The sequence below is a fragment of the Balaenoptera ricei genome, chromosome 13 (genome assembly GCF_028023285.1).
Source record: "Balaenoptera ricei isolate mBalRic1 chromosome 13, mBalRic1.hap2, whole genome shotgun sequence".
NCBI lineage: Eukaryota > Metazoa > Chordata > Mammalia > Artiodactyla > Balaenopteridae > Balaenoptera > Balaenoptera ricei.
This window is the reverse complement of record NC_082651.1, coordinates 50,334,039-50,359,998: the sequence shown is the minus strand read 5'-3', so window position 1 is coordinate 50,359,998 and position 25,960 is coordinate 50,334,039. Positions and strand designations below refer to the sequence as shown.

The window sequence follows — 25,960 nt, the reverse complement described above, 5'->3', positions numbered from 1 at the left end:
GTGAAATCTCATTGATCAAATCTTATTCCAAGGTCTTGTGGAGTTTGTCATTATTGGGGCTGTTAAACTGACCAATACAGATATATCTGTTTCAAGTGGGGATGGCAACTATCAGTTTAAGCATCCTAAGAAAGCCAGTTTGGGTGCTTGTAAAAAGTAATGAGCTATTTTGTGTCCTGTTTCTACATATGTATGGGCAACTGTGATTATTCAGAATACCCAGTTCACAAAATAGTTGAGGGACTTCCCTGGTAGCACAGTGGCTAAGAATCCGCCTGCCAATGCAGGGGACATGGGTTCGATCCCTGGTCCAGGAAGATCCCACATGCCGCGGAGCAACTAAGCCTATGCGCCACAACTACTGAGCCTGCGCTCTAGAGCCTGCATGCCACAACTACTGAAGCCCGCACACCTAGAGCCCGTGCTCCACAACAAGAGAAGCCACCGCAATGAGAAGCCCGCGCACCACAACGAATACCCAACACAGCCAAAAATAAATAAATAAATTTATTTTTAAAATTTGGTACATTTTAATTAAAGCTTTAAGTTTAAAATGTTTCTGAAACTGGTGAAACTTCAAAATGGAACATCATAAAATGAAAAAGGAGTCAATATATTCTCTATAAACAGCCAAACACAGCCTTCAAACACAAAAGCACTAACAACTGGTGCCTTGGCATGTTTTGACAGACTGTTCAAACAAATTTTAATTGAAAATAACGTGTAAATTCTGCTGTACAGCTTATAATCGCAATGCTTAATATAGTACATACTATCTTACACACAGAAAATGTGACTTTAATGCATACCACTAGCAAAAGTATCTAACTTTTTAATGCTCAGTACTTGGGACATATTTTTGTTAGACAATTTTGATATCACATACTTCAAATGTCTTTTCCAATTTTGCATTTGCTTGGTTGATTTCCACAAGAGACTTGCATGTCTCTTACACATGGTAGCATCCTGGTTGATATTTCTATATGTATCTTAAGTTTGGGAAGGTCACCTGAATGAACAATTCTAGTCTGTGGTGTCACCAGTCTTTCAGTGTGTATGCTAATAACATACATGTGTCATCTCCATCCCTTTTTCCTCAGAAACTGTCAGGTGTGAAATCATCATAGTGCTCTTTCTTGGATGAGTTTTATCATAAAAACATCACATTCATCCTGCATGATTTTTAAAAATTAACTTTACTGGGGTATGATTTAGATAAAATTCACCCATTTAAACTGTACATCTTGATGCACTTAGATAAATGTATACACATGCATTCTGCATGGTTTTTAATTTGGAGAGATGTGTGACCTGAGTTCAATCTTAAACTCGTCACTTACTAGCCATGTGACCGTGGGCAGGTTACCTTAACTTCTCAAAGCCTAGGTTCTTCTCTCTGTGAAATGCGGATAGTGGTGATCTCAGAGTTGTGAATGTTCTGTAAAATAAAGAACAGCAAGTGTCCAGCATACAGCCTGTTCTCAATTCACCTTTTACTACTAGGTAGGATTTTTAAAAACCTTCATATTTCTAAATTTCTATTTGGGGTCTTTCAAATAGACATCTATAAACTGATTTCTTCCTCACTTCTGACTGTTAACCATATTCATTTATTCTTTGTCAGAGGCAGAAGGAACACTGGAGAAACAGCCTGAACTTATATCTCGTTTGACAACTCTTAGAATTTTCAGTATGTCCTTGTCAGCATTGACAGGCATATACAATTGTGTGTACCTTTCACTCTGCAACCAACCACTGCTAAGTAATTTCTAAAGGACAAAGTTTCACTAGGAATAGGTACTCATGAAGTAAGTTTCACAACTACACATTTCCTTAGGCAAAAATTCACAGAAGCTAAAGGACGGCGTCTATAACTGTTTGAGTACAATGCTAAGCACTTGAAGCAGGTAACTGTTTTGTTTTTTTCCTTTAAACTCCTTACAAGTGTGAAAGCAACGTTCTTCAGTGTCTGAGAACATAGGCAAACAACTGTATGTGCTAAACCATCTGACTTCATTTGAATCACAAGGGTTCACACCAGCCAATGAATAACTTGCCCTGACTACAATCTGCTATCAGAGAACTACAGAAGGCAGTGACTAAGTCATTCTTGATTATGTCGTTGATATATATTCGTTGGATCTATCTTTCAGATAGATACCCCACTATCTTTCAGATACCTGATGGGAACTCTGAAAACACCAACACCCCATTTTCCTGCTTCATGCCTGCATTTCTCTAAATATTGCCATCTGCACTTCGTTTGCAAACATTAGGTCAGGTGTCTCCTGTAATTAACAGGCATCCTGTGAACTGTAATTAATTAGAAGGCAGTTTGAAATTAGTGATACTTTGATGGTGATTCTAGCCATTTGTATTTTTTTAACTGACAATGAATTGGCCGCCCCAGATTTTACTGCTCTCATGTCCCTGCTCCCTGATTTTTCTTTGGCCAGGCACTTCGTAACTCGGCTGCATTCCTTAGCTTTCAACAGTCTACCTACTCCCCGTCCTATCACTTACACTTGGGGGACGTGGGGCTGGTGAGCCAGGAGAAAGAAATTCCCAAACGGATCTTCAGGATCTACCCTCCCCAAAAGGTTCTCACTGCAGAGATGCGCCTGGAAGGAGACTCAACCCCAAGGTTGTCGGCCGTCGCCGCCGGATCCCCAGGCCTGGCCAAGGCCCTAATAAGAAAGCACCCTGGCTTCGCTTCGGCCCAGTCTCTGCCAGAACTTCTGCATCAGGCGACCCAAGGCAGCGCGGAGGAGGCGGAGAGACCAGAAAGAGGAGGAGGTGGAGCAGGAGAGGAAAAGGAAACTCCCTCTTCGAGGCTGGCCAGGCCTAGCGGAGCCTCAGGGGCTTGGGGCCCCCAGGGGGCGTGGCCTTAGGGACCAAAGCGGAAGGCGGGGCCTCGTGGGGGCGGAGACTCATGGGGCGAACCCAAGCGAGGCGGGGCGGGGCAGCTAGAGCCTCCTCCAAGTGGGCGGTCGGGCTGCACTAGTCCGCACGCGGTGGGAAAGGAGATCCCCCGCCCTTTCCCCAGAGGAGAAGGCAAACTCTTCAGAGGGTCGCCAGCCCGTGATCTCGCGGCTCTTCCCATCCTCTCACACAGTCTGCGTGACCAGCGCGGGTCGCCAGCCGGCGAGGGGGCAATCAGAGCAGATTCTGTTTTCATTTTCACTTTCCCGCCCTGGCCGCAGACTTGGAGGGGAGGAAGTGGCCGGGGCCAGCTCCAGCGTCACCACCCTCGCACCCACGCTGGAGGGCACAGGGGCACTATTGTGGGAGTTAGGTGGTCTGCAGGGCTGCATCATCCAAAACATTACCGGCGCCCCCGAGATTCCCACCATAGATGCAATCCAGGATAAAATGCAAATGTACTGGGGTCATGATAAGTAACCGAAGTATTTCTGGCCCACAACTATCTAAAACTATTCTATTGATTAAGGGGTTAACTGCTTTTTCTTCTCTCTTTTAAGTAGAAAACCTGACCCTTAGAAATACATACCAGATGTGGCGGCCTAGCTAGTCTGAGAGCAACCGAACATGGAGCACCTCAGGGGAAGCAAAGAGAAGATTCTCCCTCTCTCCCAGTCGTTAATATGTTACATAGCTCCACTCTCAGCTCCTCCTTGTAAATGATTCGTGTTTTCAGAAACTTTTTTCCAGTTTTGTGATAACTTCTTAACTGAATTCCTCCACTTTTAGTTCTACTTAAGTCTTTTTTTTTTTTGGCTGCATTGGGTCTTCGTTGCTGCTCGCGGGCTTCTCATTGCGATGGCTTCTCTTGTGCAGCACGGGCTCTAGGTGCGCGGGCTTCAGTAGTTGCAGCACGAGGGCTCCGTAGTTGTGGCACGTGGGCTCTAGAGCGCAGGCTCAGTAGTTGTGGCACATGGGCTTAGTTGCTCCATGGCATGTGGGATCTTCCCTGACCAGGGATCAAGCCCGTGTCCCCTGTATTGGCAGGTGGATTCTCAACCACTGCGCCACCAGGGAAGTCCCAGTTCTACTTAAGTCTGCATTGTGTCATTTACCCCAATGCTAGACCAAAGAGTTCAAAGACAGAAAGAAAGTAAGCCTTTTACGAAAAGGAAAAACTATAACGATTGCCTATGCAAAGCATACTTCAGATTCCATAACTGAAAAATATGTGTGGTTTAACCAACCAAATTCTGTGCTGGACCCTGGGGAAAGTCATATATAACACAGATACTCTAATAGGGAAGATAGCTGAATAGAAAAACTATAATTCAGTGTTATACACTTAATAAAAGCATATACTGGATACAAAAGTAGCATAATTGAAGAAGTGACATTCTATGGGACATACAGGGATGAGGGCATAAAATGTTTCACCCAGTAATGAAACCCATCTGAGCATAAGCAGGAGTGTTTAAAAAAAAAAAAAGCTCATGAGGTAGATATTAATAAATGACTACAAAATGCTGATTGACAATGCAGAGAAGTGAAATATAAAGAGGTGCAGAATTCTATTAATTTTAAATTGTCAATAAAGAAATTAGTTGGAAAGTGGGGTGAAGGGGTAGAGAACTCCTTTTACTCAAATCTTAAATGTTACAGAAATAACAGTCCTCCATAATTCCCATTCCAGGAAAGACCAGTGTTGTTGTACTGGTGTATATTCCTCCAGGTTATGTATTCACAACCGACACTGTATTCTATAGAAATGGCATCTCTAGAACCTGGAGGTGGTATAGGAGAGTGGTTAGTGTGCTGGCTTTGGCAGTCTGGTGTCATCTGGGCTGGAACGCAGCATCCATCACTTCCCAGTTCTGTCACCTTGGGAAGTTATTTCTCTTCCCCTCCGTTTCCCCCTCTGCAAAACAGGGCTAAAACTGTACCAATGATCAGTTGAGATTTTAAATGTCAGAGCGGACTTCTTGTGCACGGGAAGGAACCCATAAAGTTGCTTGTGTTTTAAATGATATTTATTAGGGTTGTAAAATTTAAGTCTAGTCGTTATTAAGTATTTAAACACAAATCAAATTCATTTATAAATCTGTCAATTTCATGTTAAAACACTTTCACTTGTTCTTTGATTAATGCCAGTGAGCATATTAATTTGATGTATTAAACTTCCCATTTATAAATGGGATAGAATTTTTTTAAGCATTACATATTAAAGTCACAAAAGCATACAAATCTAACAAATCACATTCTCTTGCACATTTAGACACTGTTTATAAACCTCATTTATTAAATTCCCTTAAATATGTCAAATTCACACATTGCTGTATCTGATTGTCCCAGGTACTTCACGCTTCTAACAAGTCAGATTTACACTCTATAAATCATCTTGGGCCATTCTCTGCCAAGTCCTGAGCACTTATCAGAGTACCCCTGTAAGAGTCTTCCTGAGCACTGAGGGGACATTGGTTAGGAGCATGTACTCCCAGCCAGATTGCTCTGCTACTAACCGGCTGCCTGATCTTGGTTCAGTCACATAACTCTTTGTGCCACTGTTTTACCCTCTGAAAGTGGGAGTAGCAATAATACCAAACTCATATAGAGTTGTTATGAGGTTTACCTGAGTTAGTCCATGCAATGCACTTAAAACAGTCCTGGTAAGTAATAAGCACTTAACAAATGTGTTATTGTAAATATAGTAAATCAGATTCTCTTAGGCATCTATGCAGCATAAAAATCAAACCTATAGTTCACTTAAGCGTTTAAATATTCACTATATCCCTAATTGGTCAAATCCTAAGTATTTCAATGAAAAATCAGTTTAAAATATCAGATCTTTATCCAGCCTGTGAGATTCTCTAAAACATTTCAAATATCTTAAATACAAAGAACACATACACAAACAGCACAGTGAGTTAAAAATTTGTTACTACATCTTGTAAATATAAGATGTCATTAGAACTATATCATCGTGTATATTATTTGGGATTGCAGTCATTATCCAATGACACTCCAATGGACGGGAACAGATTTATTTTGGGACTGTTAATCTGATGTCATGTATTCAGGGTTGTCAGTCAAAGACAAGATTGGGGTTATGAATTCAGGATTATGGGTCAAAGGTTCCAGATGGGGGTAGGGAGGGTGGGGGAGGAAAGGATGCACCTTCTGGGGATTCCACCTGGTCTGCCAGTTAACAAGCTGAGCCCATTGTAATAGCCGGGAGCTGCCTGCCATGTAGTAGTAACTCAAAGTATTTCAGGTGGGATTTATTTTCACAACCTAAGGCATCACCTATCCCTTAGGAATCTTACAAGCTTTACCTTTGCCTAATTTTTATAGTAACTACCTTCAAATTTTCCCTGCTTGGTTTGAGAGGATGGAATTCTGCACCTTACCACAGGATAGTTCAGCTAATCTCTTTGCTTATTAAAGTTAAATTCTTCACCTTCTTTATATTTGCTTTCTTATCTAATAAACGGATTATTGTCATAGTCCTACATCATCCTTTCATTGTAAGCCTTCCATGAAATTTTGTAAATCCAATGTCTTGTATATAGTAAGTGCTCAATTGATATTAACTATTACTATTATTATGTGGTTACTTTTTTCAGCTTTTTTTCTTTTAAACATTTTCACATTCTTTAAATATTTGATTCAAATGCAAAAGAACAATTGTCCTTCAATCAAAACTCAAACTTACACTGGCTTATGGTAAGACACTGTGTTAGCTTCCTGTTGATGTTATAACAAATTACCATGAACTCAGTGACTTAAAATAACACAAATTTGCTATCTTACAGTTCTGGAGAGAAATCTAAAACGGTCTCCTGGACCAGGATCAAAGTGTTGGCAGTGGGCTAAATTCCTTTCTGGAGACTCTTAGGCAGAATCTGCTTCCTTGCCTTTTCCAGCTTCTAGAGGCTGCCTGCATTCCTTGGCTCATGGTCTCTTCCTCAAACAAACAGGGGTCGTATCACTCTGACCCCTGCTCTTGTCATCGTACCTCCTTCTCTGACTCTCCTGCCTCCCTCTTTTACTTTTAAGGAGGCTTGTAATTACATTGGGCCCACCTGGATGACCCAGGCTAATCTCCCCATCTCAAGATCCTTAATTTAATCATATCTGCAAAGTCCCTTTTGTCATGTAAGGGCACATATTCACAGATTTCAGGAATTATGATGTGGACATCTTTGGGCAGCCATTATTCTGACTGCCACAGAAACTATTCCTGAAATTACTGATGATCAGACCAAAGTTGGCGTTATATATCGGCAAAGGGAAGGAGAAAGGATTCTTATTTCACTGTCCTTTAAATAGACCTTGGCCAAATGTTGATAGCACATGAAGACAAACGCTTCGACTATTTGTTTCCTTAGAATTGGGAAAATTTTTAAATCTAAATGGTTCTGAATACCTTCCAGGATTTTACTCTTAGCAATATTTCATATACGGTTGACCCTTGAACAACAGGGGTTTGAACTGTGCATGTCCACTTATATGCTGATTATATTCAATAAATACTACTACAGTACTACACAATCTGAGGTTGGTTGCACCTGAAGATGCAGAACCACAGGTACCAAGGGCAGACTGTAAAGTTATACTCAGATTTTTGACTACAAGGAGAGTTGATGCCCCTAACTTCTGTGTTGTTCAAAGGTCAACTGCATATACACTTATTTATATATAGATAACAGTCTCATCTATCCAGAACATGGCAACATGTTCCTAAGCTGCTAAAGCTTAGGAAGTACATATGCACACACACACATCAACACACACACACACACACAAGCTGTCCTGAGTAGCCAAAATAGCTGACAAAAAAGTATTAAGACTCTTGTGTTTCACTCATAAGAAAATCTTAGTCTCAGATCCCATCACTTGCTGTATAGTTCTTTTTTTTTTAAAGAAATTCACGTTCTTTTATTTATTTATTTATTTATGGCTGTGTTGGGTCTTCGTTTCTGTGCGAGGGCCTTCTCTAGTTGTGGCAAGCGGGGACCACTCTTCATCGCGGTGCGCGGGCCTCTCACTATCGCGGCCTCTCTTGTTGCGGAGCACAGGCTCCAGACGCGCAGGCTCAGCAATTGTGGCTCACGGGCCCAGTTGCTCCGCGGCATGTGGGATCTTCCCAGACCAGGGCTTGAACCCGTGTCCCCTGCTTTGGCAGGCAGATTCTCAACCACTGCGCCACCAGGGAAGCCCTGCTGTATAGTTCTAATAAGCTTGGCTATCTTGTTTTCAATCCTTGGCCAACTTGAAGTAGAAAATTAGAAGGGCAAGCAGGAAAGCTCTAGGCAGGTAAATTGACAGAACTAAGACTTGAGGACACATATCTCAGTCAATAATGTGCCTTGTTTGTATGATATAGTCAAGTGAAATAAAATGATAATAGATCTGTGCATTCAAGTCAAGGAAGGAAAGTGAGAAATAAGAGGTGTTTTCAGTAGGATCTATTAATTCTCAAACCTTTGGACAATCATTACCTTTCTGGGCTTTCACTTCTTCATATAAAAAAAAGAAACACTATTTGATGTCTAGGTTCCTGTCTACTCTAGAATTTTATGATTTCATATGACACAATATCTTGCCACAGAGGAGACAATCAGAAGTGCTATGTATTGTGGTATGTATTAATACTATTATTTTTTATTGTATTTACTACTAATGTGTATTGTGTTTACTACTTTACCACACTTAAATACCTCAGTTGTCTGGGATAATTAAGAGTGAGGCAGGCAGGGCAATGCACTTTAGTGTCACAGTCAGAACAATAAGTAATATTTATGAAGCTTTAATCTAACCATCAATTAACGAACAGCTACTATGTGCCAGGCATTGTGTTTGCTGCTAAGTCTTCATGAGAAATTAATTTATTTGCATGTTTCCAGGAAACAGGTGGAGAGCAGCTTGGCAATAACCAAATTAAAACTTTAGAGGATCCCCTGTGGTCCAGTGGTTAGGACTCCGCGCTTTCACTGCCGAAAGCCGGGTTTGATTCCTGGTCGGGGAACTAAGATCCCACAAGCAGTGTGGTGCGGCCAAGACAAACAAACAAACAAACAAAAAAACCTTTAAAAATATGTAAATGTTTTGATCCAGAAATTCTTCCCAGAAGCTGTCCAACAGAAATTTTCATGCAAGTGCTCAAGATATCTGTTCAAAGATGCTTGCTTATGCATTGTTTGTAATAGCAAAACACTGGAAATGACCTAAATGTCCATCAATAGAATGAGGCAGACCTATACATACCAATGTGAAAAGATGCCCTAGATCCAGTATAAGATGACAAAGAAATTTATGACAGTATGTTTTTCTTTTGTTGATATATATATATATAAGTATATGCATAAAAATACCTGAAGGATACATAACAAACAATAAGGAGCAGGATTATGGGGATTTTTTCCTTCTGCATTTTCTATAATGTTCACTTAAAAATAATAAACACATTACATAGGAAAAACAACAAAGGAAAAACAAATGGAATAATACAAAATAAGAGGTGAGACATTAAATAATAAGTTTTAGCAATATTTTCATGAGGAATTATTGAAACTTCATTTAAAACAACATGTTTTCCAAGAATTTGGAATAGATAAGTTGTTTCACCTGCAGTTCTCTGACCCAGTAGCTAGAAGCTGTGAACTTTCACTCAGTTTACCCCTCTCTTCATCCTGGTTGGTTTCAGCTTTCAGTAAAGCTTTTCACCTGAAATTGCTCTTTAAGAGCCCTGGAGTCAGAACATGGGATAATAGTGAGTGTGTGCATGCCAATTTGTTTACCACGAGTCTCTCAGAGGAAATCATGTGCATGTCTGTTTACTTTTCCTTGGAACCTAGAAGGTCACCTCTAAAAATAATCTCGCTCAGTGTCGCAGCTTCCGTGACACAGAGGTACATGCCTCACATGCTCTCTGCAGTTAGTGCCCCATGCCAGGCCTATCCAGTTCCCCAAAGGATTCAGACCAGAGAGGAGGGGAAAGCAGATGCCAGCTAAACTGTCCAGCTATTAGATAATAATGGATAAGCTCTTTAAAAAAAAAAATGGTACACACCTTTTCTTATGGCTGAGATTCTAACTAGTGATGTTGAACTTTTAAATGTTTATTGGCTGTTTGTATTCTTTTGTGAATTTCCAAAGGAAATATTAAGAGAATTTCTGAACCAGAGCACATGGTTACGGTTATTGGACTTTGCAAAAGACACATCTGGGGTGGTTAACCAGCCTTTACCTCTTCCAGAAGGTCCCTGAAGCTCCTGTTGAATAGGGGGGCCTGAGAAACTATGCTTTACCTGGGGAACATGTTCCATTTGCCTCTGACCTCCACCCCTCTCCTTCCTGACTGAACATTCCCTTAACTCATGCTGGGCTGGGATCACATTGTAGAAGACCTTGAAAGCCAGACTATGGATTCTATAAACAAGGGAGTAAGATGATGAGAGCTCTGCTTTAAGATTAATCGGCATCAGTGTAAAATAGACTTGCAACGGAAAAGTAAGGAGAAAGATCAGTTAGAAGTCTATTGTCTAAGTCAGAAATAATGAAAGCCCGGGGCTTCCCTGGTGGCACAGTGGTTAAGAATCTGCCTGCCAATGCAGGGGACATGGGTTCGAGCCCTGGTCTGGGAAGATCCCACATGCTGCAGAGCAGCTAAGCCCCTGCAATCACAACTACTGAGCCTGCGCTCTAGAGCCCACGAGCCACAACTACTGAGCCCGCGTGCCACAGCTACTGAAGCCCGCACGCCTAGAGCCCGTGCTCCACAACAAAAGAAGCCACCGTATTGAGAAGCCCGCACACTGCAACAAAGAGTAGCCCCCGCTCGCCACAACTAGAGAAAGCCCGCGTGCAGCAACGAAGACCCAACACAGCCAAAAATAAAATAAATAAATTTATTTTTTAAAAAAAGAAATAATGAAAGTCTGAACTAAAGTCATGTGCAGGAGAGAAAATAATAAAAAGATGGTAACTGAAGAAGTGGAATCTATGGAATTTTATGGCTGATTGGATCCAGTGTGCAAAGGAGTTCCATGTTTTCTAGAAGGTTTCAAGACTTGGCTAGGAAATTGGTGGTGCCATTATGGAGGAGATGTCCCACACTGGGCTCTGAACTCATCGTCTCACACCAACAACTGTTTTGTCATCTATCTTCAATTGCTCACTTTCACTCAAGCCTACTCAAGAGTCTCCTGTATTTAAAAAAATGAAATAAAACAAGCCTTTCCCCTTGAAAGGTGGAGGGAAGAGTAGGCTACTGACATCCTCATCTTAAATGTAGGGAGCCAAGAGACACTATTTATGATTAATGGAACGATAAATAGAGCATAAGTAGGTTGTGAAGGTGGCCAGCAGAGAAACTGAGAATGGTGATACAACCACTTTGGATGACAGAGGTATAGGAGAATTAAATTCTCATTCAACATATCAGGAAGTTAATAATGTCTAAGGTGAATCAAGAAATAGTCATATTACGAGGTTAATTAGCAATATGGAGGTTACCACAACACAGAAGTAGTTCAAAGTGGTTGCCTCTGGGTCGGGGACGGTGACTCGGAGAGTTGTTGCTTTTTAGAACCAACTGCATGTAGTTCTTTGATGTGGTTTTTGAAGCTTTTTTCAATATAGTAAAGAGAGAGGTCTTTAAAAAATTCTCCCTAAACTTGCATTTCCTTATAGCTACTACTGGCTCTCTTATTCCTTAAAATATATTCCTTAATATATAATAATAACAGCCAACATTTATTGAATTATTGTTATGTGCCATGGACTGTGCTAACTGCTTTATTTTCATCACCTCATTTAATCTTCACAGTGAACTTACTGCAACTAGACATCTTGAAATAGTTGTCTATGCTCACCACCCGCATTTCTTACCATCTAATCTCTCTTCAACCCACTCCAGACTGGCTTTTGCCACGCAAACTCAGCTGAGACTGCTCTCAGTAAGAGCACCCATAATTTCCCTATTGCTGAAACTGGTTACACTTTCAGCGTCTTAAACTCCACTCCTTCCCTCCCTTTCTTCCGCAAGATCACACTGTTTGGTTTTCCTCCTGTTTCCAATGTTTTTGGCTTCTTCTCAGCCTCCCTTAAGGTAACTTCTTCTTCTCCTCAGCTCCTAAATGTGGGTATGCCTCAGAGTTCCTTCTTCAGCCTGCTCTTCCTCTCCCTTTATATCCCTTTGGAGGATTCAGACCCCTATTGCTTAAGTTACCATTGATGAAACTCAAACCTCCATCTCTAGCCCAACAGTTCTTTCTCCTGAACCCCAAAGGCTGTGATAGGTGCTCCTTCTGTGCATTCCCATAGGGCCCTATCATAGCACTTACCACACCACCATATTTACCTGTACCTTCTGTTTCTCTCACTAAAATTGCAAACCTTTAAGGGGTAGATGGTAGATTATTCATCCTGGCTGAGAGCATCAACCCACTGAATGAATTATGGGAGGTGGTCCTATGCGTTAGAAAGAACATGGAGTCTGGATCCAGACAGACCTAGATTTTGGTTTCTTCCTCGTGGCTTCTTCAGCTATAAAATGCAGATCACAGTTCCTTCCTCACAGAGCCATTGTGAAGATTAAATGAGGTGCTAGCACAGTATGTGGCACTTGGGAGCTTGGGGTCAGTGTGTGTTCCCTTACCCAACTGAGAGCAACCTGGGAACCTGGTTTGAAGGGAACAGGATGAATTCAGAGGTAGGTCATGCAGGAGGAGAGGCCAGTGGGGAGCAGTGAGTTTGGGCCCAAAGCTGAAGTGGGAGCTTGAGGTACAGGTTTAGGAGTCATCAGTTTAGGGGCACTGCGCTGAGGCCTAGGAGTATGCAAACGAGACCATGCCTTGGGGGAGGCTCAGGCCTAGGGTTGCCTTTGCAGAAGAAGGTGGAAGGGGACTTCCCTGGTGGCGCAGCGGTTAAGAATCTGCCTGCCAATGCAGGGGACACAGGTTCAATCCCTGGTCCAGGAAGATCCACATGCTGCGGAGCAACTAAGCCCGTGCGCCACAACTACTGAGCCTGTGCTCTAGAGCCCGTGAGCCACAACTACCGAGCCCGCGCGCCTAGAGCCCGTGCTCTGCAACAAGAGAAGCCACCGCAATGAGAAGCCTGCACACCACAGCGAACAGTAGCCTCCGCTCGCCACAACTAGAGAAAGCCTGTGCACAGCAACGAAGACCCAATGCATCCAAAAATAAATAAATAAATAAAATAAAAATTTATAAACAAAAAAAAAGGAGGAAGAATGGTCTGAGGGATGTTAGCGGAGAACCAGGATGATGAGAGAGAAGCAACAGTGTCACACACTGCAGAGAGGCTGAGGAGAAAGTGTCCCTGGGCTTGGGCTTAAAGAGGTCATTGATGTCCTTGGGAAGAGTGTTGATGGCTGTTTTGTGTGGTTAATCATTTGTTCTAGTTCAGAGCAGAATGAGGGGGGCCATGTGGGACTTGGAGTTCCAGAGCAAAAGCCATCTGAACTGATAAGCTGGGAAGGAAGAGCTGAAGAAAACAGTAGCAGTAAAAACTGTTCGTAAATTAGCCACAAGGCTGAGTTGGGACACATGTCAGTGCCCAGATGCCAGGGCTCTTCCCCACCTCTCTCTCTCCCACCCCCATTAACTCCTGCCCCACTTAAGAATACCCAGGAATGGGCTTCCCTGGTGGCGCAGTGGTTGAGAATCTGCCTGCTAATGCAGGGGACATGGGTTCGAGCCCTGGTCTGGGAAGATCCCACATGCCGCGGAGCAACTGGGCCCGTGAGCCACAACTACTGAGCCTGCGCGTCTGGAGCCTGTGCTCCGCAACAAGAGAGGCCGCGATAGTGAGAGGCCCGCGCACCGCGATGAAGAGTGGCCCCTGCTTGCCGCAACTAGAGGAAGCCCTCGCACAGAAACGAAGACCCAACACAACCAAAAAAAAAATTAAATAAATAAATAAATAAATAATAATTAAAAAAAAAAAGAATACCCAGGAATAACCACTCCTGGTGGCGGGAAGTTGTGGAAACACATACAAAAGCGTATACAGAGGTTTTTGTTTAAGAGCTACCATTTATTCTTTTCTATGTGGCAGACATTGTGTTAAATGTCTTGTGCACATTACCTCACTTACTCAACAATCCTTTAAAATATCGTCAATTAATTAATGTGAAAACTAAGCCTCAAAGAAGTTAATTAAGCTGTTGGAAGTCAACTGGTAAGTGATGAACTGAGATGAAAACTGGATCTCTGACTCCAGAGCCCTTGCTCTTTACTAGCCTGCTGGGTGTGGATGGAGGGTGGGGCAGCATGGGAGAGGGGACCTGGAGAAATCAGTCTGGGAGTCAATGGAGAGGCGTGGCGAGGCTTCTGGAATCTGTTAAGGAATCTCTTTTATAGATGTAACCCACTTCCCTGACACTGCCAACCAAGTAGTGAGTGAAGTTTACTGTACACCAAAGGCTACGTCTAGAGCTGCATAGTCCCGTAACATTTCTGCACTCATAGAATGTTCTCCATCTGTGTTGTTGAATACAGTAGCCATTAGCCACATGTGGCGACTGAGCACTTGAAATGTGGCTACTGTGACCAAGGAACTGAACTTTTAATTTTATTTAATTTTAATTAGTTTATTTACAAATTTATTTAAATTTTTATTTATTTATTTATTTTATATTTTTTGGCCGCGCTCCATGGCACGTGGGATCTTAGTTCCCCGACCAAGGATGGACCCTGCACCCCCTGCAGTGCAAGCACAGCATCTTAACCACTGGACCGCCAGGGAAGTCCCTAATTTTAATTAGTTTAAATTTAAATTTTAAAACATCTGATTCAGTTACTGGAAATTTTTAAGTATATTTTGAACAATAATATATAAAACTACTTTTTCAATTAAAAAATTTGTGAACTCTAAATACAGTTAGCATTCAAATTGATATTTGTTGTACATGTAATATATACTAGATTTCAAAGACTTATATGAAAGAAATGAATATAAAATAGCTCATTAATAATTTTAATTCACTACATGTTGAAATAATATTTTTGATATGTTGATTTAAATACATTATTAAAATTAATTTCACCTGGTTGTAGAAAAAAAATGTTAATGTGGCTACTAGAAAAATGTTAATTGAATGTGTGGTGTGCATTATATTTCTGTTGGACAGCTTGGATCTGAAGGTAGGGTCCTGGTACTAACAGAAGTTTCAGTCAAGTGGTGGGGTTGTAAGGCCTTTCCCCAATTTTTACTACTCTAGTTGTCTCCATTCGTCCTTTCTCTCCATCCTTCTTACTCCTCACACCCTTGAGGTAGGGAAGGGATTAGGTACCTAATCATACCTCTACAGAGTATTTAATTTTAAAAGACAGCAGAGATCATGTGGATGCCTTACATAAAGGAATGGCTCACTGTCAATTGGATTTCAGGCCTCAGTGAGGGGGTATTTGGCCTTGTAGAAGTCTCTGTTGATAGGTGCTGTTGGCATCCTTCTTGGACTTCAAAGATTGTCCTGATTTACATGTTCTGACCATGTAAGTATTCATACTTGTCAAACCTTGGGAATCCCAATTTAAAATTCCAAAATGTGTATCCATAGGAAATTATCTGTTCTGCTTATTTGTAATACCACTTTCTGTATTATTAAAAATGGGCCTTTCTGAGGCATTGAAGGACACCTGGTACCTGCAAACCTGTCTTGCTGAAGCCCCAAATCAGAGCTGGCATCACTGGGTGAGAGACCAAAATGCTGAAGATTGATTGTACATCTCCATAGTTGGCTCTTTGGAGCCTCTATTAAAAGGACATGTAGTAGAAACTCTTATTTATTTTTGATTTTAAAATAAAGTAGCCTTGGGGAAAACAATAGAGAGAGGGCATTTGGGTGGACTCATATTATTGCTGAGAGGACTAAATGAATTCATATATGTAAGGTGCTTGGACCAGTGTCTGGAATATAATAAACCCTCAACTCAATCAGTGTTAACTATTAATATAAAATAAGCATAGGATACTTTAAGTGTGTGCTAGAACTTATGTGGTCACATGTGATCAACATCTGATTCCAACTAATTATTTATTGGAAGCACACTAGACTATCTTACCCAATAGAAAGAAAAGTTAGAACAGTCAGACCCCAGGGAGCCGGGTACAGCTGGACCTCAAGAACTTTGAACGCTGCAGGCACTCTCTGTCTCTTGTCTTTGTGCTTCTGTGTGTGCTGATTTCATTCTCGCTCACTGCAGATGGGCTTCCTCCCGTGGCCAGAAACCAACAACTCCCCAAACTACCTCTTGCAACTTCGTCCACTGGAGAGAGCTTCTTCTGAGTTATAGTTTATTTTATTTTATTTTTATTTATTTATGTTATTTACTTATTTTTGGCTGCGTTGGGTCTTCGTTGCTGCGTGCAGGCTTTCTCTAGTTGCAGAGAGCGGGGCGGGGGGGGGTGCTACTCTTCGTTGCGGTGCACAGGCTTCTCATTGCGGTGGCTTCTCTTGTTGCAGAGCACAGGCTCTAGGCGCGCGGGCTTCAGTAGTTGTGGCTTGCGGGCTCTAGAGTGCAGGCTCAGTAGTTGTGGCACAGGAGCTTTGTTGCTCCGCGGCATGTAGGATCTTCCCGAACCAGGGATCGAACCCTTGTCCCCTGCACTGGCAGGTGGATTCTTAACCACTGTGCCACCAGGCAAGTCACCCTGTGTTATAACTTAAAAAAAAGAAAAAATCCAAGGGAAGGACTATGGGTGGCTTAGCTTGGGTCAGGTACCCATCCTTAGACCAGTCAACTTGGGTGGTGGGAGCCGAGACATATAAGAGCCTGATTGCTCCTGTGGGAAACCTATGATTGGAGTTTGGGTAGAGAAGTTCCCCTACATAAAGGAGTGTGTTGGGCAGACCCTTGCCATGCTCAGTCGTGGGCTGGAGACTGCCAGGGAAAAGCTCGGCCTCAGCTCAATTACTGCAGCATATCCCTACAGTGCTGCAAATTGAGACTGTCAGTTAACTGCTCCCCTTGCAGCTCATCACTAAGTTCTTTCTTGAAGGGACATTTGAACAGCACACCTATCCGTTGTTGCCGTGGTTCATGCCTTGTGCCACACAGATTTACTTCTCTGCACAGGTTCAGGGAGCAGCTCCTTCATGTTTCTCCATCCTGTGGCATCTGAGCTTTAGTTAACCATACCCTTCTCAGGCTGGGATTGCTGCACTTGTCCACTCAAGGTTGCAGTTTGATGATAAATTGCTAAGAGGCACCCATGTGGGTCTCTTGAGTTCCACACATAGTCCTCCTTTCTCCCATTGTATAACAGGATCCCTGCCTCCACTTGCTGATCAGGGACAATGACCACTGCCAGTATGGTGGCTCTTCTTCCTGCTTGTTGGTCCTCAGACACAGGAATCCAAAGTGACCAGGCAGCAGCCATAGTTTGTCATTCACTGTGTTCAATGGCAAGAGTGTACTCCCTGACTAGGCCCTCCAACCCTGAAGAGTCCAGAGTTGCTGTAAGGGGAAACACAAAATCCTCCAGTGAGGTGATGGTGAGTGGAGTCACTCCTGCTTCCACTTCTTGGTTCCTAGGCACATATTTTCCTCCTACTGGGGACACAGCACGATAGAGAGGGCTCTGATTCACTGCATATACTGCATCCAGGAGCAGTGCCCGATCCTTAAGAGTCTTGCCTCTAAGATGGCATTTCAGCTATGCTTTCAGCAGGTCATTCCATCACTCTATCAGGTCAGCATCTTCTGATGCTGCAGCGAATCCCAAGATCCTGGCCCTACACCCACACCTCCTTTGTTGAGAACAGGGTCCCCTGGTCATATCCTATGTTGTGTGGGATTCTATGCCTGTGGACCAAATACTCTGTAAGCCCCTGGAAACCTGGATAGCAGCAATGGCTGCAGCTCTGAGGTTAGGAAAAGCAAATCCATATTCAAATAAATGTCCATTTATGTGAGAATGAATCTCTGTCTTCCGGGATGCAAGGGGCCCAATTATTCTACTTATTACTGGTGGGCCTCCTCAAGGAATAGAGCCATATATGGGGCTGGGCATTGGTCTCTGACAGGTTGCATATTCAAAGGCAGTAATTGCAAGGCCAGCTTTGATACGTGGGAGTCCATGCCATTGGGCCCATACGTAGCTTCTGTCTCTGCCACCGGGGCCACTCCATTCATGTGCCCATTGTGCCAGTTCCAGTGACAAAGCTTGCACCCACAATTGTGCTGACCTGACTGTAACAAGATTGGCCTTTTTCCTCCTCCTTTAGCTGGTCATACTGGATGCACCCTGTGCCATAGGTGTGAGCTGAGGGAGGAACACTATTGCTCTTATCAGGTCCAGTATGTCCCAGTCAAGTTATGTGGGGATTTAACCATAACTATCAATCTGGCAGCCAGAAGAGGAGGTGGCACAGCTCCTGAGGGGGTATCTGTTGCCATGAGGAGTGGCCTGTGCAGTGTTGTCCTACACAGCGAGGGGTGGGCCACCTCTGTATATTCTGGGGGTTCAGGGGAGTCTGCCGAAGCACTATATTTGAGGGTATCCACTGAGATGTTCCCATCCCATGTTTCAGGGTCCCAGGTTTTCTCAACCAGGGAATAACAGACCTGCCATGTCTGAGCAGTCAACTGTTTGGGGGGCTCCTAGCTATCAGATCCTGAGTTTACTCCTGTGTTGTGCTAACTCTTCTACTTTGTAAGCTACTAGAGAGACCTTCTGGCTCTTGTATTTAGCCATAACTGTTTGTTAATTGCCCTCCATTTCCAATTATTCCTCTGTAGGATGTCAATGCAACTTTTTAATGCCCAACCAATTCCATTATCCTTATGCCTGATCACAGGCATTTAAAAAGGCTTGCATCATCTCACCAGCCAGGGCATTCAGGACTAGGATGTCACTCTCAAGTCACTACTGGTGATATTTTTAGTAACTGGGCTACCACTTGCGGCTGAGACTATCCATGTCCACATACCACTTGGAAGGGATCCTCCTCAACAGGAGGGAAGTATGTGGTCCAGTCCTCAAACTGAGCTTGTCATTTCAGTCCACTTCCAGTACCATTTGTGTTGGTGGGTCCTCTGGGCAGCAGATATCAAGGCAGAGTTAGAAACGCAAGAGATTTATTGCTGGTAACATCTATTAAAGGACAAAAGGGAAAAGGAGCAGGAGTAGTCAGGGTAGAATTTTAGACCGTGATACAGGTCTGACACCTGGGAAAGGAGAGGGGAAAGGAAGGAGGACTGAGTAGGAAGAGCCTTAGACTGAGGTATAGCTCTGACAAAATCTTGGCCAGCCCACAGAAGGGGCCAATGTTGGGCAGAAATGTCCAGGCACTAGTAGCTATGCCATGCTTAGTCACTGGCTGAGAGCTTCCTGGGAAGAAGGTGGTCATGGTGTGTAGTAACTAGAGGACAGAAGAGGGCTTCTGAGATTTTGGTAATGATCTGTTTCTTAGTCTGGGTTTCATGTGTGTGGTCATTTTATAAAATTTTATCAAGCTCAGTTTTGATTTGTGAACTTTTATGAACATATGCTGTATTTCTATTTTTAAAAAGTCTTAGGTTTTTCTTAGGAAACCTAAGTTTCCACCAGTGCAGGACCTGCTAAATAAATCATAGGACAGTCATACAATGGAATACAATGAAATGGTTTAAAAATAATGATGAAAACCTATATTTACTGGCACTAGAGTATGTTCATGATATAGCATTTTTAAATTTAAAGAAGTGACACAAAAATATGTTCAATATGATTCCTTTTACCAAAAATGTAATAAGGCATGTTTTTACACTTAGAAAAAGGATTATGAGTATTTTCCATAAAATATTAATAGTGGTTATCTTTGGACAGTATATTAATAATTATTATTATTTTCTTTATTTTTTTAATGTAGCTTCTAAATTCTTCTAATGAAAATTTAATACTTTTCTAGTCCAAACTCTTCCCCGAAAACTATTTAAAAATAAATAAATTGGTCTATGTTTTAAAATAAGTAATCAATCTATCATTCAATGTTCACACTGAGCATCTACAAAGAGCAGAACTTTGTGCTAGGTCTTTACAGGGATTTTTTTTAAAAAGAGCCTAAGAGGATAAACTTTGGGAGTTTATCCTCTTCTTGGAGACATGACAGACACACATAGAATTAGAGAATTAGTTTATAGTCAATAGCCAGGTTATGAGATCCTTTAGGGTAGGGAATCAAAGCTTATTCATGTATGTACACCCAGGGTCTTTTGCATTGCCTGGAATATATAAGAGTTCCATAGGTATTATTCAACCAAATGAAGAAATTAACTAATGAATAATAAATTAATTTTTAAAATGAATGTTGGATGAGTATAAGGCATTTGGGACTAGGGAGTAGTATGAGATGGCTACAGAATTGGCAATGTCATTCATAATGTTATAATCATGTTTCAGCTACAGTCTATAAGGTGATGACTCCTGCATCCTTACCTCCTGCCCTTACCTCTTTCATGAGTTTCAGACAAACATTTACAACAGCAAACCTAATGTGGACACCTGGATGTTCCAAAGGCACCTGCAATGTTCAAGGTTGAACTCATTTTCCCACTAACCCTGTTCCTTCTCTCCTGCTGCTAATGCCACTCAGACCAGAATCTTAGAAGTCTCCTTGGACTTCATCCTCTCCCTCAGTCTTCACATTCAGTTTGTTAATAAAATGTTGTTATTTCTATTTCTTGAAAAATTTTAGAATTTGGATTTTCCTCCCCTCTGGTTTCTTCCCTCTGGCCATTCTTCCTTACTATCCATCTTCTTTGTCATTGTTAAGTTGATTTTTCTAAAATGCAAATTTAATCATGCTTCTCTCTTCCTTAGGGTTGTCTAATAGCTCTTTGCTGCTGTAGGATAAAACCCGTATTCCTTGGTTAACCTGGCTTACAACATCTTCCACATCAGGTCCTGTCTACCTCGCATATCTCCCCACAAGGCTGGGAGATCCTGGTGGTGGGGATTATATTCTCTTCATCTTCATCATTCCAGTGCCTAACACAGTTTTAAGAATCCAATAAAGTTTTCCTAAATGAGTTAATGAAGAGATAAGACCTGAAATAGGCTTTGAAGTTTAGGCTGAGTGGATAAAATATAGATAGAGGATCTAATCTGGATCCTTCAAACAATTATTGGGCTACTAAGTTGAGCTTATTGATCAAAGAGATTTCTTGTCATTAATTTTTGTATCGCCATAACCCTCCAATGCTTAGCACATAATAGGTATTCAATAAATATTGGATTAACTAATAAATAAATTGATGAATGGCATTATGTATTTAGCCAAGTGAGCATTTCTTTTGGGAAATGTAATGCTCAATTAACTACAGAGCAACTTATTTGGGGAAGAGATGAAAACTCCATTAATTCTTTGTGACAAGGCTACTATGCTGGCCACATACCTGAGCAAACAGACCAGGCCTGAAAAGCACGTTTTTTATTGACCAGAATAGGGACCTGCTGTTGGAGAGGACACCTGTCTTCCTGAGGTCAGCAACTCCAGCATTAGATTTAATAACTGTAACCAGATCTGGCTACAGGTGCTGCCAGAACAGGGATATCCCAAGGTGTTGTTACTGGATGCTAATTTTGGATAAATACCTCCTGGAGGCTTTAAGTCTTTCAAAATGAAGACTGTATGCTCTAAGAAGTCATAAATATTATTGGACTTTCCATTTTCAGTAGATAGTTAAACTCATATTTTTTATAGTTGGGACATGTAATGGACATGCTGACATTTTAATACTTATATTGAGGTTTAGAAGTCAAATATTTTACAAAGTCCTGGGAACTCGTTTGCAAAATAGTGTGTTATGAAAAGTGACCCTGGTGCAATATGATCACTCCCTTCGGAGAACCTGCAAGTAAATTTAGTTAGTTAAAGCTTCTGCCAGCATGATTCTAGCCCAGAGAATAACAAGGATATCTTCAGTTGCCAGTTGCTCTTATTTGCTGCTTCTCCTGCTGCCTAATTTGGAGAAACTCCATTTTGCTACAGGTTCAAGTCTCTGGGTTATCTTACACCTGGACTTTTTTTCTCCATCTGTTTGTTTCTCTGGAGCTTTCGAGGAAACTCAGCGGTCCATGATATAGTGGCTTTTACTCAAAATACAACAGGGTAAGCTGGTTAAAATACCAATAGTCAAGACTTTGTAAAGCTTTTTTCTTCCCTTGACAGGAAGGGTATTAATCGACCTTATTAGTTAAGTGAAGAGATTAAAATTTAATAATAACCTTGGCTAATCTTCCATCATTAAGTTGGAATGTGGCTAAATGCTTTCTACTGTCATGCCAACATGAAATGGCTTTTCTTGCTTCCAGTTTAAATAGCTAGTAACTTCAACAAATAAAGCTTAAATCTTAAATTGAGATGGTTTCCTTTTGGCCCTCTGGGGCAGAAAATGGAGAAACAAAAAGGAAGGAGGCCAACTTATTCATCCTGGTCACCAAGAGGCTTGGAGCTTTAGGGAAAGATTTCCCCAGAGATGATAGGATGTCATTTACAGTTCTCTAAAAAATTATTAATTTTTCAAAGGCAATTTGATTTTTAATGCTTCTGCAATCTCAGTGTAGTGGTTTTTTATAGCCCTGAGCTATGTGTTTAAACACACATCAAAATGTCAAAGTGGACCTCTATACATCACCCCTTCCTGCTGTTTTAAAAATGGTTTCTTTAATTATTTTCAGACCTACAACTTCATTTGAAAACAATGTGAAATGCCTCTGAGTAGTTATGAGCAAAGCTGCTCACCTGGTACCCTCTCAACATTAGTCAGGAGCAAATGCAGCCTTGTTAGAGTTTGGTACCTATGAATATTCATGAGGGACAAGGTATCCTAGTGGTGAAAAGCACAAGCTGTGGAATCTGATAAGCTGGGTTTGAGTCCTGGGTCCACTGCTCAATAGTTATGAGACTTGTGCAAGTTACTTAAACTCTCATTGGTTAAAAGGGAACAATAATAGCCTCTACTGAGCATAACACAGTGCCTGGCACAATAGCAAGTGCTTGTAAATCTTATTAGCAAAAATAATAAAAATAAACAGCAGCAGCAGAAAAACATTATACCTACAAGATTTTGCACTAAGTTCTGAGGATACAACAATGTGTAAGATATGTGTTCCATCCTTCCCAGGCTGATTGGAGAGGAAAGGATACATATACACATATGTTTATTTAGACATATATAAGAAGTTGAGATTCACAGCTATGAGTGGGTGAAGGGAAGGTTTGTTGAGGAAGAAAGACAGGAGCTTTTGCCTTGGAGGAAGGGCAGGATCCAGATATGCTGACTACAAGACTGAGCGCATTCTCAGGGCTGTCACAGTTGCATAATTGACTCTTCTTGTCAATCTCCTTGAGCATCTCAGGTACCTCAAAGGCTAAGAATTCATGGGGCAGGGAGGTAGGGGGACTTAAAACGTCTTTGACTATTTTGTTTTTTTTTTAAACTGAATGTTTTCAGTTTGGTCATTTGAAAACAAAGATTTGTTGCTAGTTTAAAAAATACTTCTTTTCCTTAAGTAAAGGAAATATTTTGTAGAATGAAGAACGGAAATAATCCTCTCCCACAACAAAATAAAAAATTATTTATGCTTTTTTTATAGTAAAAATATTATACTTGCCTACCTTTCTTTGGAGATAACATAAACAGATATGATACTTGGCCCTGAGATACAATAAAAACTCTGGACTATCCAAGTTTATATACAGTTTAATAAATAATGCTTAAGGAAAAGTGTGTGGCCCAATTTAGTCCAGGGGAAATATGATAGTGACTTTGATGAGAGTGATGGCAACGAAAAGGGGGGAGAAGTGTATAGATTCAAGATCTTTATAGACAGCCTATTTTAGACATGACATATTGCAAGGAGAACAAGCTAGTAAGTAATATTTTCCAAAAGACTCTTCTCTAGAGACAATAAAGGTATTATAACCAGAAACTTTATCAAAAGATAGTTAAAAAAAAAAAAATCCCAAACACTGACATGCTACTTGTAGAACTACTAGAATGTCTGCCTTGGAACCGTACTCATTCATTTATTCTTTTATTCCTTAAAAAAATTAATTTATTGTTTCCTTCTATGTGCCATGCAGTATGTGTTAGGTACCACATATATGGTTGTGAATAAAACAGATATGTTTCCTTCTCTCATGGAGCTGGAAGAAGACAGACAATAAAATATCACTGTATAGTTATACATTCATCCTTTTACTCCAAGAACTAATTCTTGAGCACATATTATGTGTTGGGGAATATTTTGGGTTCTGGAGATATAATGATGAGCAAAAATAGACTGATTCCTGCCTTCATGGAGCCTACATTCTGAGGGGAGGGGCAACTTAAAGAGTTACACTAAAGATGGTAAAGTTTTAACTATGTAAGAGCTATGAAGGAATATAGAATAAGGGAAATTTGACTTCACAAGGAGGAAGTGAAGAATGGATGGAAGGACTTCCCTGGTGGCACAGTAGATAGGAATCCACCTGCCAATGCAGGGAACATGGGTTTGAGCCCTGGTCCGGAAAGATCCCACATGCCGCAGAGCAGCTAAGCCTGTGCCCCACAACTACTGAGCCTGCGCTCTAGAGCCCGTGTGCCACAACTACTGAGCCCGTGCTCTGCAACAAGAGAAGCCCACGCACCTAGAGTCCGTGCACCACAACAAGAGAATCCACCGCCAGGAGAAGCCCGCGCACCGCAACGAAGAGTAGTCCCCACTTGCCACCACTAGAGAAAGCCTGTGAGCAGCAATGAAGACCCAACGCAGCCAAAAATAAATAAAATTAAACCTTAAAAAAAAAAAAAAAGGATGGAGAACTGAAGGGTGAGGAAGAGTTAGCTGGCAAAAGGAGGGAGGGCAGAGCATTCCAGAAGGAGGGAAAAGCATGTTGCTGAGGCCGTGGTATGTCGTAGAGGCTGAAAGATGGTAACTTTGGCTAGAAGATGAAGATTAACCCATGAAGGAGACAGAGAGGGAGCAGCTGGAGGTGAAGGAGCAAACCCATAGAAGCCATGGGAAGACAGTGTTTCAAAAAGGAAGTCACAGAGTCAAATGCTGCTGGGAGGTTAAGTAACACGAGAACTGAAAGTGTCCCCTGGATTTCACAACATGCATGTCCATGTCAAGAGCTAGGCTACCCTGCATACGTGTCTATCTTAGAATGCCTAGTGCAATAGGATATTACCTATTTCTGCATTCTACTTACCACTATGTATATTTCTACATTCTACTTATCACTATGGAGAGAATATATCATACTCAATGGGGCAAACAGTAATAATAACAACCACCGTTTATTGCACATACTGTCAATACACGTCAGACACTGTTCTAGATACATAATGGGCTGTATTTCATTTTATCCTTACAACAACCCTCTCAGTTAGCTATTACTGTTCCCATTTACAGAAGACGAAGCTGAGCCTGGTCCAATGAGTTTAAGTTATTTTGCCCAAGATCACACGACTGTAAATGGCCAAGCCAGGATTCTAGCCCATGTGTGACTCCAAACCTACCATTATGTCACGCTGTTCTAGTATGGTGTTGAACCCTTAATGAATGTCACTTAAATGACGATTGAATTGGGCTGCTTCCTTAGTAAGCAAAACTGGGATCACAGCCCATTTCTCAGGATCTGTTGCTAGAAATCACAAGACCATACTGCCCTCTATCAGCTTCAGTGACATCGGCTACTGGTAATTTTCAGAATGAATAAGAATATCTGACATTTATATTGTGATATATACTTACAAAAACATTTTACTCAACCTTACGACATATATTATGAGCACTGAAGCCGACACACTTATACACACAAAAATGAATGCAAAATTTTTAATGAATATGAATTCAATTTGTGGTAAAGTCTAGTTATACTCATTGTAGCATTCACTCTTCCATAACCTGCCACTTAAAGCTTTATTTTTACTTCTAGAGAAGTAAAAAAAAAAGTGATTTAGGTTTTTCTAACTTTTGTCTGTTTCCTTTTCACTTATTTAATGGAAAATTTCAAAGATATACAAAAGTA

The 25,960-nt window shown here is 41.4% G+C and overlaps 1 long non-coding RNA gene across 1 annotated transcript in view; it reads right to left on the bottom strand.

Annotated features, from left to right (window-relative positions):
* Positions 1 to 814: 814 nt before the first annotated feature.
* The window catches only part of LOC132376833 (uncharacterized), a 54,105-nt gene continuing 28,959 nt past the window's right edge, over positions 815 to 25,960 (bottom strand). The window contains exon 3 of the long non-coding RNA XR_009506439.1: positions 815 to 1,438. This is a non-coding gene — a long non-coding RNA (uncharacterized LOC132376833). The remainder of the gene's footprint in view (positions 1,439 to 25,960) is intronic.